At 35.8% G+C, this 14,281-nt stretch overlaps 1 long non-coding RNA gene across 1 annotated transcript in view; it reads right to left on the bottom strand.

Moving 5' to 3' along the window:
* Positions 1-14,281, bottom strand: part of LOC147844617 (uncharacterized) — a 341,112-nt gene that overhangs the window by 226,897 nt on the left and 99,934 nt on the right. The window contains exon 11 of the long non-coding RNA XR_015942227.1: positions 74-343. This is a non-coding gene — a long non-coding RNA (uncharacterized LOC147844617). The remainder of the gene's footprint in view (positions 1-73; positions 344-14,281) is intronic.

Genomic DNA, 14,281 nt, shown 5'->3' with positions numbered 1-14,281 from the left:
TTCTTTTTTGCCTATTAGTCTGCAGATGTGTATCCAGGTTTTGAAACACACACACACACACACACACACATACCGGTGGAGAGGTGACAGGTGAGACGTGCTTCATGGCCTCCTCTGTTTTCTTCTCTATGACAGTGAGAGTGAGTCTGAAGGCCGGGCTGTCAGACTGTTTGATGACACTGACAGGACCGTCGGCTCGGGCCGTAGCACCTCATCTGGCCTACAGGAGCTCCATTTACACCCCAGACTCATGTTTTACGTTCTCCTCCAGACGGACAGTCTGTTTCATTTAGTCTGGAGCAGTTCGGCTGAGCAGTGCTGTGGACTGAAGGAGCCATCACTTCTGCAATCACACAATACGGGAAACTTTGTTAGGATTAATTAATCATGAGGGAACTGACAATTCCAGGAATAAAGAAACACCAAAACCTTAATGTCTGTGTTTGTATTTATTCAGATTACAGAGAAACCTCTCACAGATATATACAGTTAACGTCAGAATTATTAGCTCTCCTGAATTATTACCCAAATGAGTGATTTCAAGTCAAGATCGCAGACTGTCACTATTGGTGTTCCACAGGGACCACCGAACTTCTCCATATTCATAAACCTTCTCACACTATTAGATCATCCAACTCTAGCTTTTAAATACTGCTCAGTGGTCAGCACTGTTGCCTTACAGCAAGAAGGTCACTGGTTCGAATCCCAGCTGGATAAGTTGGCATTTCTGTGTGGAGTTTGCATGTTCTCCCTCTGTTGATGTGGGTTACCTCCAGGTGCTCCGGTTTTCCCCACAGTCCAAAGACATGCGCTATAAACATCTATCGTTCATTTTCTTTTTGGCTTAGTCCCTTTATTAATCTGAGGCTGCCACAGCGGAATGAACCGCCAACTTATTTAGCAAATGCTTTACGCAGTGGATGCCCTTCCAGCTGCAACTCATTCATTCATTCATTCATTTTCTTGTCGGCTTAGTCCCTTTATTAATCCGGGGTCGCCACAGTGCAATGAGCCGCCAACTTATCCAGCACGTTTTTACGCAGCGGATGCCCTTCCAGCTGCAACCCATCACTGAAAAACACCCATGCACACTCATTCACACACATGCACTATGGACAATTACACCAAATGTCTCTTGTAGGTTGCGGGGGTGGGGAATTAAGACGATTCTAAGGGCCCAGGCCATCCCCCAGAGTTACTATTTGGGGGCCTAATCAAACACTCCCCAACTAATTCACTTTCGTCCGCGACAACGCATTACACTTAAACACCAAACACCTAATTCACTTTCGTTTGACATCACCACCAGCCCGCTCTTCATCCGTGACAGCCCCCCTCAAATCCACCCCCCTGCTCTTCACTTTTATTTACTGGCATTGGGCCAGTACTGGCCAGCGGCGCCCCTGTGTAAGTGTTAGAGTTTATGGGAGTTTCCCAGTACTGGAAGGACATCCGCTGCATAAAAACATATGCTAGACAAGTCAGGGGTTCATTCCGCTGTGGCGACTCCTGATGAATAAAGAGATTAGGTCAAAGGAAAATGAATGAATGAATGTGTTTGTATTCATAATTTTCTCATCTTTCATGTATATGAAATATTTTTGGCGTGTTTATTGTAAGGGGAACTTGCATGTCCAGAAAGGCGCCATCTATATAAATCTATAAAACATTTCCTTTTTTCTTCATTCAAATACCTTTTTCACCAACGATACTGAGAAAACTTGAACAAATCATCAAGATTTCAGCTAAATATCTTCATTAAAGCGATATTTCAACAACAAAAAAATTATCACTATTTACTTTCCCTCAAGTAGTTTCAAACCTTTATGAGTTTAATTTTTTCTGTTGAACACAAAAGAAGATATTCTAAAGAAAGCTGGAGACTTCACAAGTCTTTTCAACCCAGGCTCATTCTGAAAACGTACCTCTACATACATTTCTGGAGAGCACCAAATACGTCCCAGGAGCTATGTTTTAGTGCAGTTTTTGTTTTCGCGAATGCACCAGAGGCTGCTGTGTACGCTTTTTGACATCTTGAGTTGAAAAACATATTTGTAAATCCACAAAAAGCCGCTGTCGACTGACTGACTGAATAACAGATTCGACTGACCCACCCTCCTCCTTCCCTAAACCCAACCAATAGTGTTTTTAAAAACACCTATTGACCAGCGCCCACTTCCCAAAACCCAAACAACATTACTTTCAAAAGCAATCTAGAAAAAGAAAAGCCCTCGCCTGATTTTTACCACGTTTTTAGATTTTACCACATTCTCTTCCTGTTATTTACTTATTTAATTTTTTGGATTCTGTTTTTGTCCAACCCATTTTCAGGAACCATTCTTCGCCGGAATCCCATCGTCGTGGTCAACTACTCGCTGTGTCTCAAGTCCACTGATGTACATGGCAAGCTACTAAGCAAACTGGTAACAGCGAAAAAGCGGTCCATACAGAGGTAAGCAGTCAGCTAGTAAGCACGAAAAGAAATAGCATCATACAGCCCTGTAGAGTACATTTTAAAACCCGTAATGCAGTCATACGTACTTCTGGCTACATCATTTGTGATCTCCAGAAACGTATACAGAATGAGCCCTTGTTGACTCATAAAGGTTTAAAACAAGAAAAGGGTGAGTAAATGATGACAGAAATTTCTCAGAAAATCTCTTTAAGGTTTTTAGAAAATAAAATAAATCACCTAAATCTTTTAATTTATGAATGAACTATCCCTTTAACCAGAACTGACATGCCAACAAAGGGATGTGAAGGAAATTAAAAAGTCCTATACTTTTACGGGGCACGAGGCATTTCTTAAAAAGCAGCATGAGTAAAAGAATGAATCCCAGTGGTCTTTACGGGCCAGACTGCTCCGGGTTGCCTTGGTAACTCAGAGGAAATCCTGGAAGTTGGTAGAAAGAGCCTAATATTAAACCAAAGGCATGTAGTTACATGTGTGCATTCCCACTGAAATTCAGCTAAGCAACTTCTCTAAATTATTAAACGCTTTTGTGGATTGCGGCAATCGCAAGAACGGCACTAATTAAAACAAAGCAAAAGGAGAAATAATGAACGTGGCAAGAAAAAGAAAGCAGTGAATATAATCCATAAAAAAAATACCTTCAGGCGATCAGGCTGAATCGGCCGCAGGTGAAAAATGCGATGCCAAGACAGAAGCTCGGCTTAATTTGAGACTATCACATGTGCTAATTCGTTTTAAATGAAAACCTTCCCCGCCATCGTGTATGTCCAATTAGTACGGCGCATCTTCAGGATGAAGCACTTCCTGACACATTTGCCAAAAGCAGACAGCTGAACATTACTCACAAGCTGTCAATTATCTCCCGCTCGCGTCTTCTTTAACGCCGCTTTCCGTATGCCATTACATTCTGGGAATAGGTGAGAAATTAGCTACCTCTCAACATATTTTCTCCCGACTGTATTCATAAGCTAAAGCCAAGCTGACAAGTTGAGAGACTTGGGGGGGACCATAAAAAACTGCTGAAAATGATGCAATAGCATCACAACCCAGATCTGTCTTTTGTAGAAAGCGAAAGTCTTCAAAACTCAGACCTGTATTCGCTTTCTCTAACAAAACGAGGCTGTAGGCGGAAGAACTGACACAAACATGCTGCATCACTCATCTTTTATCATGAGCTTATTTTTATTTATTTTTTAAACAGTTTGAAAGACATTTTGGGTTGATGCATGCATTGGAAATAGGCTTGGATCACCAAGATTAATAGAAAATACTATTATAATTGGGCCTCAGTGCCTCACAGCAAGAAGGTCACTGGTTTGAGCCTTGGCTGGGTCAGTTGGCATTTCTGTGTGGAGTTTGCATGTTCTCCCCATGTTCGTGTGGGTTTTCTCCGGGGTGCTCCGGTTTCCCCCACAAGTCCAAAGACATGCAGTATAGGTGAATTGGGCAAGCTAAATTGTTCGTAGTGTATGAGAGTGAATGAGTGTGTATGGATGGGTTGCAGCTGAAAGGGCATCCGATGTGTAAAACATATGCTGGATAAATTGGCAGTTCATTACCCAGATTAATAAAGGGTCTAAGCTAAAATGAAATGAATGAATGAATGAATGAATTATTATAAATATGACTTAAAAGCTACACTGCAAAAAAAAAAAAAATAATAATAAATATATATATATACACACACACACACACACACACACACACACACACACACACACACACACACACACACACACACACACACACACACACACACACACAGACAGACAGACATAGGAGGGCTAATAGATAGATAGATAGATAGATAGATAGATAGATAGATAGATAGATAGATAGATAGATAGATAGATAGATAGATAGATAGATAGATAGATAGATAGATAGATAGATAGATAGATAGATAGATAGATAGATAGATAGATAGATAGAAATGAAGAAAAAATACAAACATGAATCATAAAATACAGAAAAATATATTTTATCCAAAATAAAAATATTTTTATATTTTTTTTTATATATTTTAAACTCATTTAATTTTGAATATAAATATTATTAATTTCATAGTGGAAATGAGTGAATAAAACATCAATTAATTAAGATAAAAATTAATCTGTGTAATAAAACTGTCCTAACTGGCTCGTTTTGGCATACATTAATGTGTCCTTTATGGATAAAATTATAAATGTCTTCATCAAAACCTCACTGATCCCAAAAGTACTGTAAATACATCACCATAAGGTCAAACAACCCAGCATAAAATGAGTACGATCTAGTTTTGGAAGCAATTTAGTGACAGAGATTAATATAAGCAAGACTACAACTTTAAAGTCAAGTTTGGAAGTTTGCAATCCATTATACTAACATTATCATTCATATGTAAAACATAATATATTTTATAGTTCATCCAGCACGAATCAATCAGTTCATGAAAAGTTGGTGTCACGGACCAAAACGGAGGTTGAAGTGATGGGACTTGTTTAAAAATCACCTGAAAAAGAAAGCAATTTTAAGGTAAAGCAAGTTACATTTTGGCTTGAGTTATAATATATTCATTTTTGGATTTTGTGTCAACTTCAAATGCCAAAAAGAGGATCTTTTCTGACAAAAGTGTCTATTCAGAGCACTTACTGTATTACATCTTGAGTTTTGCATCATTTCTTCCAAAACATGTTTAGAAAGATTGATCGTGGGGAGAAAATTCTAAGTCTTCTTTTTCCAAAGCTGGCACATGTCATATCTCAACCAGCAGGAGGATTCAAGAAAAATGTGTTTTATAGATGAGTGGGAACAATGCTTGAGAAAATGAGAATGGATAAGCCAAGCTGTATTTTCTTTTCTTCCACTCTTTTGACAGGAGCGAATTCCCCTTACACATGAAAGACCTCGTTTATGAGAGATCAGGATACAACCGGTGTGAAATATGTAAAGCTGAGAATATCTCAGCACTGAGTGGATTTCTGTCCCACTGATGGATGAGATGATCAGAGACAGGCGTAGGTGAGAGAGCGAGCGAGCGGGAGAAACCAGAGAGAGAAAAGCTAAATAATCAATGCAAACGGCGCAATCGGAGCGCTCAGAAACCTGCTGTATTACTGAGCAAACACACTGAGAAAACAATGCAAGAAAACTGCTTCACAGCCATTACAAAATCTCAAACAAGGCTGTTTTAACCCAAATATCCTTTAAGTCTTTGCTATTTGTGTGTCATCTTGAAAGGAAATCTGTCCAAAGGGTTTTAGAATTTAACCAAAACTAGGGAAGCAGCTAGTTTTCTTTTTAGTAGTCCTAACAACATGTAAATACATGCAAAAACATGTTAGCAATTTGCTAAATCAGGCTAGCAATATTAAGACATGTTCACTATGTTAAATCAATGTTGTATTGTAGCTAACAGCATACTAGTTCATGTTAGTAATGTTGTAAATCATGTTAGCGACATGCTATATATAACATGTTAAAACAATATACTTTAACATGCTAACAATGTGCTGCATCAAGCTAGCAATGTTAAGACATGTTAACTATGATAAATCAATGTTGTATTCTAGCTAACAGGATGCTAGTTTATGTTAGTAATGTTGTAAATCATGTTAGCGACATGCTATATATAACATGTTAAAACAATATACTTTAACATGCTAACAATGTGTTGCATCAAGCTAGCAATGTTAAGACACGTTAACTGTTAAATCAATGTTGTATTATAGCTTACAGCATACTAGTTCATGTTAGTAATGCTGTAAATCAAGTTAGCAACATGATATAATATGTTAAACCACGCTAGCAATATATTTTAACATGCTAGCAATGTGATAAATTAGGTTTCCAATGCTAAGACATATTAACTATGCTTAATGTCATATTATTGCTAACAGCATTCTAGTTCATGTTAGTAATGCTGTAAATCATGTTAAACTATGTGCTATAACATGTTAAATCATGCTAGCAATGTGCCGAAACATGCTAGCAATGTTCTAAATCAGGTTAGCAATGTTAAGACATGTTAACTATGTTAAATCAATGCTGTATTATAGGTAACAGCATACTAGTCCATGTTGATAATGCTGTAAATTATGTTAGCGACATGCTATAACATGTTAAATCATGCTAGCAATGTGCCTAAACATGCTAGCAATGTTAGACATGTTAACTATGTTAAATCAACAATATGAATGTTATATTACCGCTAACAGCATGCTAGTTTGTGTTAGCAGTGCTATAAAACATATTAGCGACATGCTCTAACATGTTAAATCAATGTGCTAAATCAGGTTAACAATGTCAAGACATGTTAGCAATGTTAAATCACGCTTGAAACAAGTCAAACCATGTTTTACCATGTTTTTCATGCTAAATTATGTTTAAAATTTTATATTATTGCTAACAGCATACTGGTAGTAATCCTGTTAATCATGTAATCAGAATGCTAGCAACATATTAAAACATGTAAAATTGCTAACAACATGATAAATAATTTAAACATCAGCTTATGTCTGCGACATGATTACACATTAATATGCTAACATGTTAACTACATTAGAAACATGCTAATTAATGCCACCAATGTTAAAACATTAGCCATGTGGAAAAAATGATCATTTATAGCAATGTCTTACCATGCTAAACTCAAAATTAACGCAACATCAGGTTTGTCCATATATTATTCTGAGTGCTAAAAATTATTAATAACATCATGGATCATTGTTTTGCTTGTTGTAAAAATGATAAGATATAAAATCTTATGCTTATTTATTTGATGCTGAAATTCACCATTTTAATGCACTACAAACTAAATACAGTAGGCATTTGACCACGAGTGCATTGAAGCCATGATTACCCATTTTATTTTTACCACATTTCATATTTACAGTGTAATTATTTTAAACACATGTTTGGTTTTAAATGTTTTCAGTGACAAATGGCAAACGCTGTGCTTAAAAATGCCTGGATTTAAACGATCAAATAAATGTGCAGTTAAAAAAAGCTCTACAGATGCTTGAGATTGTTGCTCTTAATTAATAATCATGATCAACTGACAAAATATGCAAATGATCTCACTCATCAAAACAAAAACAAGTGCTTTGTTTGTCTGATAAAGACCATCAGATCTTCAAACACTATTTATAAAAGAGATGCTAAAATGTAGGTACTAAAATATTACTGGATCCACATCAACTAATACTGCAATAACGAAAGAATGCCGGTGGTTATTTATTATTATTATTGCATTTTATTATTTTGTACAAGATGTAAAATACAGTTGAAGGTAAAATTATTATTAGCCCAGAAATTGAATTCTTTAAAAAATATTTGTCAAATGCTGTTTTTTGAAGAGAAGATTTGACACATTTTTAAACTAATAGTTTCATTAACAATTTAAAATGACTAATGTCTTTGCCAGGATGACATGCAGTACATGATATTGTACTAGTTATTTTGCAGGATATTAGTATTCAGTGCAATTAAAAGGGCTAACTAAGTTAATTAAGTTAACTAGGCAAGGTAAGTTCACTCATTCATTCATTTTCCTTCGGCTTGGTCTCTATTTCAGAGATTGCCACAGCAGAATGAAACACTAACTATTCCAGCATATGTTTTAGGCAGCGGATGCCCTTCCAGCTGCAACCCAGTACTGGAAGCCACCCATACACACACTCATACACTACAGCCAATTTAGTTTATTCAATTCACCTACCACGTCTTTGGACTGTGGGGGAAACCGGAGCACCAGGAGGAAACCCACACCAACATGGGGAGAACATGCATACTCCACACAGAAAGACCAACTGTCCCAGCCGGAATTCAAACAAGCAACCTTCTTGCTTTTTTAGGCAACAGTGCTAACTAATAAGGCACCATGTAGCCCGTAAAATATGTTAATTAGGCAAATCATTGGAAAACAGTGATTTATTGTGCCACCAATAAAAAAAAAAAATACAGAATTCTTAAGGAAGTTAATTACATTGACCTACAAAATTATAAAAAAAACAAATAAATAAACAAATATATAAACTAATATTCCAACCAGACTAAAAATAAAATCAAACTTTATCCAGAAAGTAAAAAAATATATATTTAAAAACACTGTGAAAATGTCCTCTCTCTGTTCACCTGGGAAATATTTGAACCAGTACGTCTATTTGTCCCAGGTGTCTCCAGTACATGTCTGTGAATTTTCAGCTCAAAATACTGCATAGATCATTTATTTTTCCATAACTAAACAATTGCAAGTGAAAAAAGGTTGTCTCTTTAAATGCAAATGAGCTGCTGCTCCCCGCCCCTTTCCAGCAGAGAGCAAGGCTTTTACAGCTTGTGCCTTAGTTACTCCTGCAACAACAAGAAAAACACCTGCATGTTTGTCACTTTAAACTCCTTGTTTAGTTTTCAGAGTAAACAGACAGACAGTGGAATGAACCTCCAACTATTCCAGCATGTTTTATGCGGCGGCTTCCAGCTGCAACCCCGTACTGGGAAACACCTATACACTCACACGTTCACACACACTCATACACTAAGGCCAATTTAGGTCATTCAATTCACTTATAGCGCATGTCTTTGGACTGTGGTGGAAACCACAGCACCTGGAGGAAACCCACACTAACACGGGGAGAACAAGCAACCTTCTTGCTGTGAGTTAACAGTGCTAACCACTGAACCACTGTGTCACCCGCAAGATAGGTTAAATAGGCGAATCAATGGAAAAAAGTGATTTATTGTGCACCCAATGAAAAAAATACAGAATTCTTAAGGAGGCTAATAACATTGACCTTTAAAATGATTAAAAATAAGTAAATAAACAAATATATATGAACTGTTTGTATTCCAACCAAAGTACAAATAAAATGAAAACTTTATCCAGAAAGAAACAAAAATATTTAAAAATGCTGTGAAAATGTCCTGGCTCTGATAAACATCACATGTCTGTGAATTCTCAGCTCAAAATACATCACAGATCATTTATTATACCATGTTATAACCACTTGTATGTGTATTGTATGTGGGGAAAAAAGTGATCTTTTTAAATGCAAATGGTTGCTGCTCCCCGCCCCTTTTCCAGCTGAGGGCGGGGCTTTTACACCTTGTCCCTCAGGCCCCATTTACACTATGTTTTCGTTTTAAAATGCATATGTTGTGTGCTATGGTTACGCCTTCCGTCCACACTACCCCAGAGTTTTCGAGCGCCAAAAACAAAGCGTTTTGAAAATGTTGAAGAAGTCGCTGTGGTTTTAAAATGCTGCTGCTTCATGTCAGTGTGGATGGGGGAAAACGGAGGTGTGACTGCAGACAATCTGATTGGGTTTTTTTTTTCAATATTAAGTAGCCTACACAAAGTTCAGTCTTGCATCCTCTCCTTTTAAGTTCAGACTTCGCAAGTCTGATATGGAAAACAAACTCCCGAGGACACGTCAGGATAAAAGCAGTGTACTTTATAACGTCCTTCACATCCCACTGGCTATGTTGCTTCACTTTCTTAACAATAAAATGAAAACATGATATAAAAAACTGCCTATTTTCATTTAACAACTTAACAGACAACAAAAATTGAGGCATCGTGTAGCTACATATTTATATGACAGACATCTTTACTGTATGCATATTTACAAGAAAACTGAGCCTATAACATCACTACCTCCTTTCATTTCAGTCGAAAAATATGACGCATACCCTCTCTTTTGCTGAATATAAGTTTTTATAATCAATAATGGCCATTATACAAGTGTAACGTACAACAAGTTCATAGGTTTAAGGCAAAACAATCAGTACAATATGCAGAATCAGTGTATGTGGTTACATAAATTAATATATTAACTTATCTTTGCGCTCAGCCAAAACAGATTACCTGAGAACAGGTAATAGATTCAAAAGACCGAAGTCAGGGAAGATTTCGTTAGATAGAGACAACAAGATTAATTAAATATCACGTTTAACAACTATACTAAGATGACATCCAGCGGTAGATCCTTGATGAACTGTCTGACATGCACAGCTCTCAACTGGGATTCTGTGCTCAAAGCACACCCTGACTGCCTGGAGCTCAGACGTCCGCATATGCTGCAGCGCATGCCAGAGTGGGTGTGTGGTCACGTGATGTGCGTTTTCAGTGGTGTAGTGTGGACGGAGAGCTGTTCAGAAACGCTAGGTGAAACGTCAGTGTGGATCGTGAATCGTTTTCGTTGTAAAACGCCGCTTTAAAACTAAAAACGTATTAATGTAAATGAGAACACCTGAAGGTTTGTCACTTTTAACCCCTTGTTTAGTTTTCAGAGTGAACAGAGATGACAAACAAGCACAGAATAACTGCTGCCAGATGATATGTGCGAGTATTAAACCCAACCTTTCTTTTGAGTTCTTTCACAGCTTTCCAGTATAGAGAATAACTCCCATTAGAGCGACTTTGTGAACTGTTTTCATGCAGTAATTACACTAAAAGTGTAAAAAAAAAAAAAACACATTAAAACAAAGGGATCCCGTTAAACATTGCTATCCTTTATCATCCTACAGTGGCTTCTGTTTTATTTTAAGACCATGAGCTAGAGTAAACCTGCGGTAAACTCATTTCTTTGATCCTACACTGTATCAAACCACGGTTCTTTTGACATGAACAAATGCCCGGTGAACAGTGTGTTTTTGCTGACTGTGCTTTTCGGTAACGATGCGGTTGATTAATGAACAAAAGCTTGACGAATGCACCTATGGAGGTCCGTGGTGAAGTGTGTCATTTTTCACGACCCCCATCCAGCATTGTTTAAAGAACATTAGGGTGAATTGAGGCATTAAACTAATTTCCGCTAACACACTGCGGTCGTCGGCAGCTGTACATCATGGGACGTTTTAATCATCAAATGCTCCGTTTCATCGTCAGGAGGAGGTGGAAGGCAAACAACGTCAATTAAATCATACTGCAGAAGAAAAAAAAAACGAAACAAAAATGAGTTGGAGTCAGCAGTGTTTCGGAAGCAGCGCGTGTAATCCATCATGGAAGCATTAATTATGAAGGAGGTTCTCTCAGGACACAGATGGTAATGAAATGCTTGTCTATGGACTCCTGGAATCACACCGAGCCTGTTTACACCTGGGAAACCCCAGCGTTGAAGACCGACTGTCATCTGCTCTACAGATACTCTCATTAGAGAAGGACGAGGAGCTGAGAGTAAACCATTGAATCTCACTGTACTGACACAATCACCACAGAATCATGGCTGAAAAGATGATGGCGAGGAGACGTGGGGGAAAAGAGATGTGTGTCTTGTCACTTTACTCATCATGTTGTTACAAACTTGCAGAATATTCGTTCCTCTATTTTTTTATGTAAATAGAAAGCAAAATTTTATACACTGTAAAACCCAAATGTAACTCAAGCCACTTGAGGAAACCAATTGCAACAAACCATTTAAGTTCAAAAACGAATCCTAATGAGCACTGTGAACTTACTCCATTTGAGTAAATGAAGCAATTTGAGCACAGTAAAAACCTGGGACTTAATTATGTTCAATCCATGTAAATTTGCAAAAACAATTGGCGACTCTTTACTTTGATGGTCCATTCGGGTATTAGTAGACTGTCTTCTTTATATCTGTTGATACAGACTTTCAACAGACATTTAAATAAAAAACTTTGCAAGTACATGTCAACTTACACTTACCCTCGCCCTAACTCCAACCAAACAGTCTACTTTTAATCGAAAGAGAATTAGTTGGCAATGTAACTTTAATTCAACAAACAGACCATCAAAATAAAGTCTGACTAAACAATTCAGTTAACTTAATCGATTTGTGTTGGGACAACATAAAGCAATTGTGTGGAACCCTGCATTATATACAGTGTGCTTATTGCTTAAGCTTACTCAAATGAACTGAACTCAATTAAGTCATTTTAACTGTATTGTGTAATGCATTTATTTCTTGCTAATGTATTAAAAATATTCCCTAATTATATTCAATGTCTTTTACTTAGACTATTTAAGTTTTTTGACTTAATTGGATTTGTAATCTTTGTTAATCGTGTGCAAAAATACCACAACAAGAGTTATTTTTTTACATTTATTCTTCAGTTTTCCACAAAGCATGCTGAGAACTAGAAATCTTCAGTAAAGTTAACTCATTCAGTTTAAGTTCAGTCTAATACAATCAAATGTTGAGTTCACGTAACTTGGACTATTTAAGACTATTTACGTTTTTTTGACTTAATTGGATCTGTAATCTATGTTAATCACGTTCAAATATACAACAATAACACAGTTTTTTACATTTATTCTCCAGTTTTCCACAAAGCATGCTGAGAACTAGAAATCTTCAGTAAAGTTAACTCATTCAGTTTAAGTTCAGTCTAATACAATCAAATGTTGAGTTAACATAACTTTTTTCTGTCAAATGTCAAAGGAATTCATTTAATTAATTGCGTTGCTCGATTTTACAGTGTGAATCTGAAGTATATTATTGATACGTGATGATATGAAGTATAATATAAATATTACACTATAAAAATTATTCAATGAAAAAGTCAAGATATTTTTTAATTTACTTTCAATCAGGTTAATCAAGTTTTAAACTAAGTTTTTCAATTTTAAGTTGATGTTTTAGGTCTGTTTAATAATTAGTTGAAGTGAATTGTAAAAGTTATTTGATTCAATTTAGGGCAGCAACACATTTTTACAGGTTACTATGATGATGATAATAATAATAATAATAATAATAATAATAATAATAATAATAATAATAATAATAACAATAATAATAATAATAATATGTATTGTTATTATTATTATTATTATTATTATTATCATTATTATCATTATTATTATACAATAAAACATTTTAACATCTGTACAAATTAAAAATGCAAATACAAATATATTTTGATAAAAAGTAAATTCATAAAATAGTAATAAACTATTGTCTTTGCTCACCAGTGCTGCATTTATTTAAATAATGATACCTAAAATAATTAGTAGATGCAATGATATGTTTTCTATTTTAAAAAGTATCAGTCAATATATCAAAATGCCGAATTGCTTCACAAAAACGTTGTCACTTGGCAACAAAATGTATAAATATAACTGCATATTTTTTGTATTTATAGCATTGAAGTGACTAAACTTCAAGAGTGACCAAAAACTCATATTTTAGCTTTCTAAAATCATAAAATAGCTTTGTGTGATAAGCACAAATCTGTTTTCCCTGTTGTGCTGAATGCAATATATGTCTAACCTGAAACGACCGTAATGTCTCTAAAGATTCAAATGCAGTGAAAAACAGTAGTTTTACTTTTAAGCTCAGCAGAAAGTCCCTTCAAGGTTCCTCAAGGTTCTGAACTCAAGGTTCATCACAATATCACAACATATACAGTAACAAATTCAATTAAAACAATGGAAAGACCTTCAAGTGTTTGAAGTCAAATACACCATTTCCCCCAAGGAATCTTTCAACCAAACAATATTAAATAAATAAATCAAGTGTTCTGTGCATTTTAAAACTTTGAAGTGATTATATAAACATTTTGCTGCGATAAAAAGTGTTTATAGCCACACTTGCAAAGTATTTTAAAGAAAGAAAAAAAAGATTTATACATTTAATACATCTCTAAACACATTTTACATCTCTAAATGAACAACACACTAAATAAAGTGACTGTAAGTAACCTAGTGCCAAAATATCTGCCAGAAAAGTCTTCCAAATACTTACTCATAAAGAGACATTGCATTGAGAGTCAGATCATTTACATTCACTACGACACAAGATCTGTATGAAAGTGAATCCTCATATCCAATGTAAAATGTAATTTCTATGAAACTTTCATTCATCAATG

Source organism: Danio rerio, chromosome 4 (assembly GCF_052040795.2).
Source record: "Danio rerio strain M-AB ecotype USA chromosome 4, GRCz13ab, whole genome shotgun sequence".
Lineage (NCBI taxonomy): Eukaryota > Metazoa > Chordata > Actinopteri > Cypriniformes > Danionidae > Danio > Danio rerio.
Note: the sequence above shows the minus strand (reverse complement) of the source record. Positions and strands in the feature narration are given on the sequence as shown.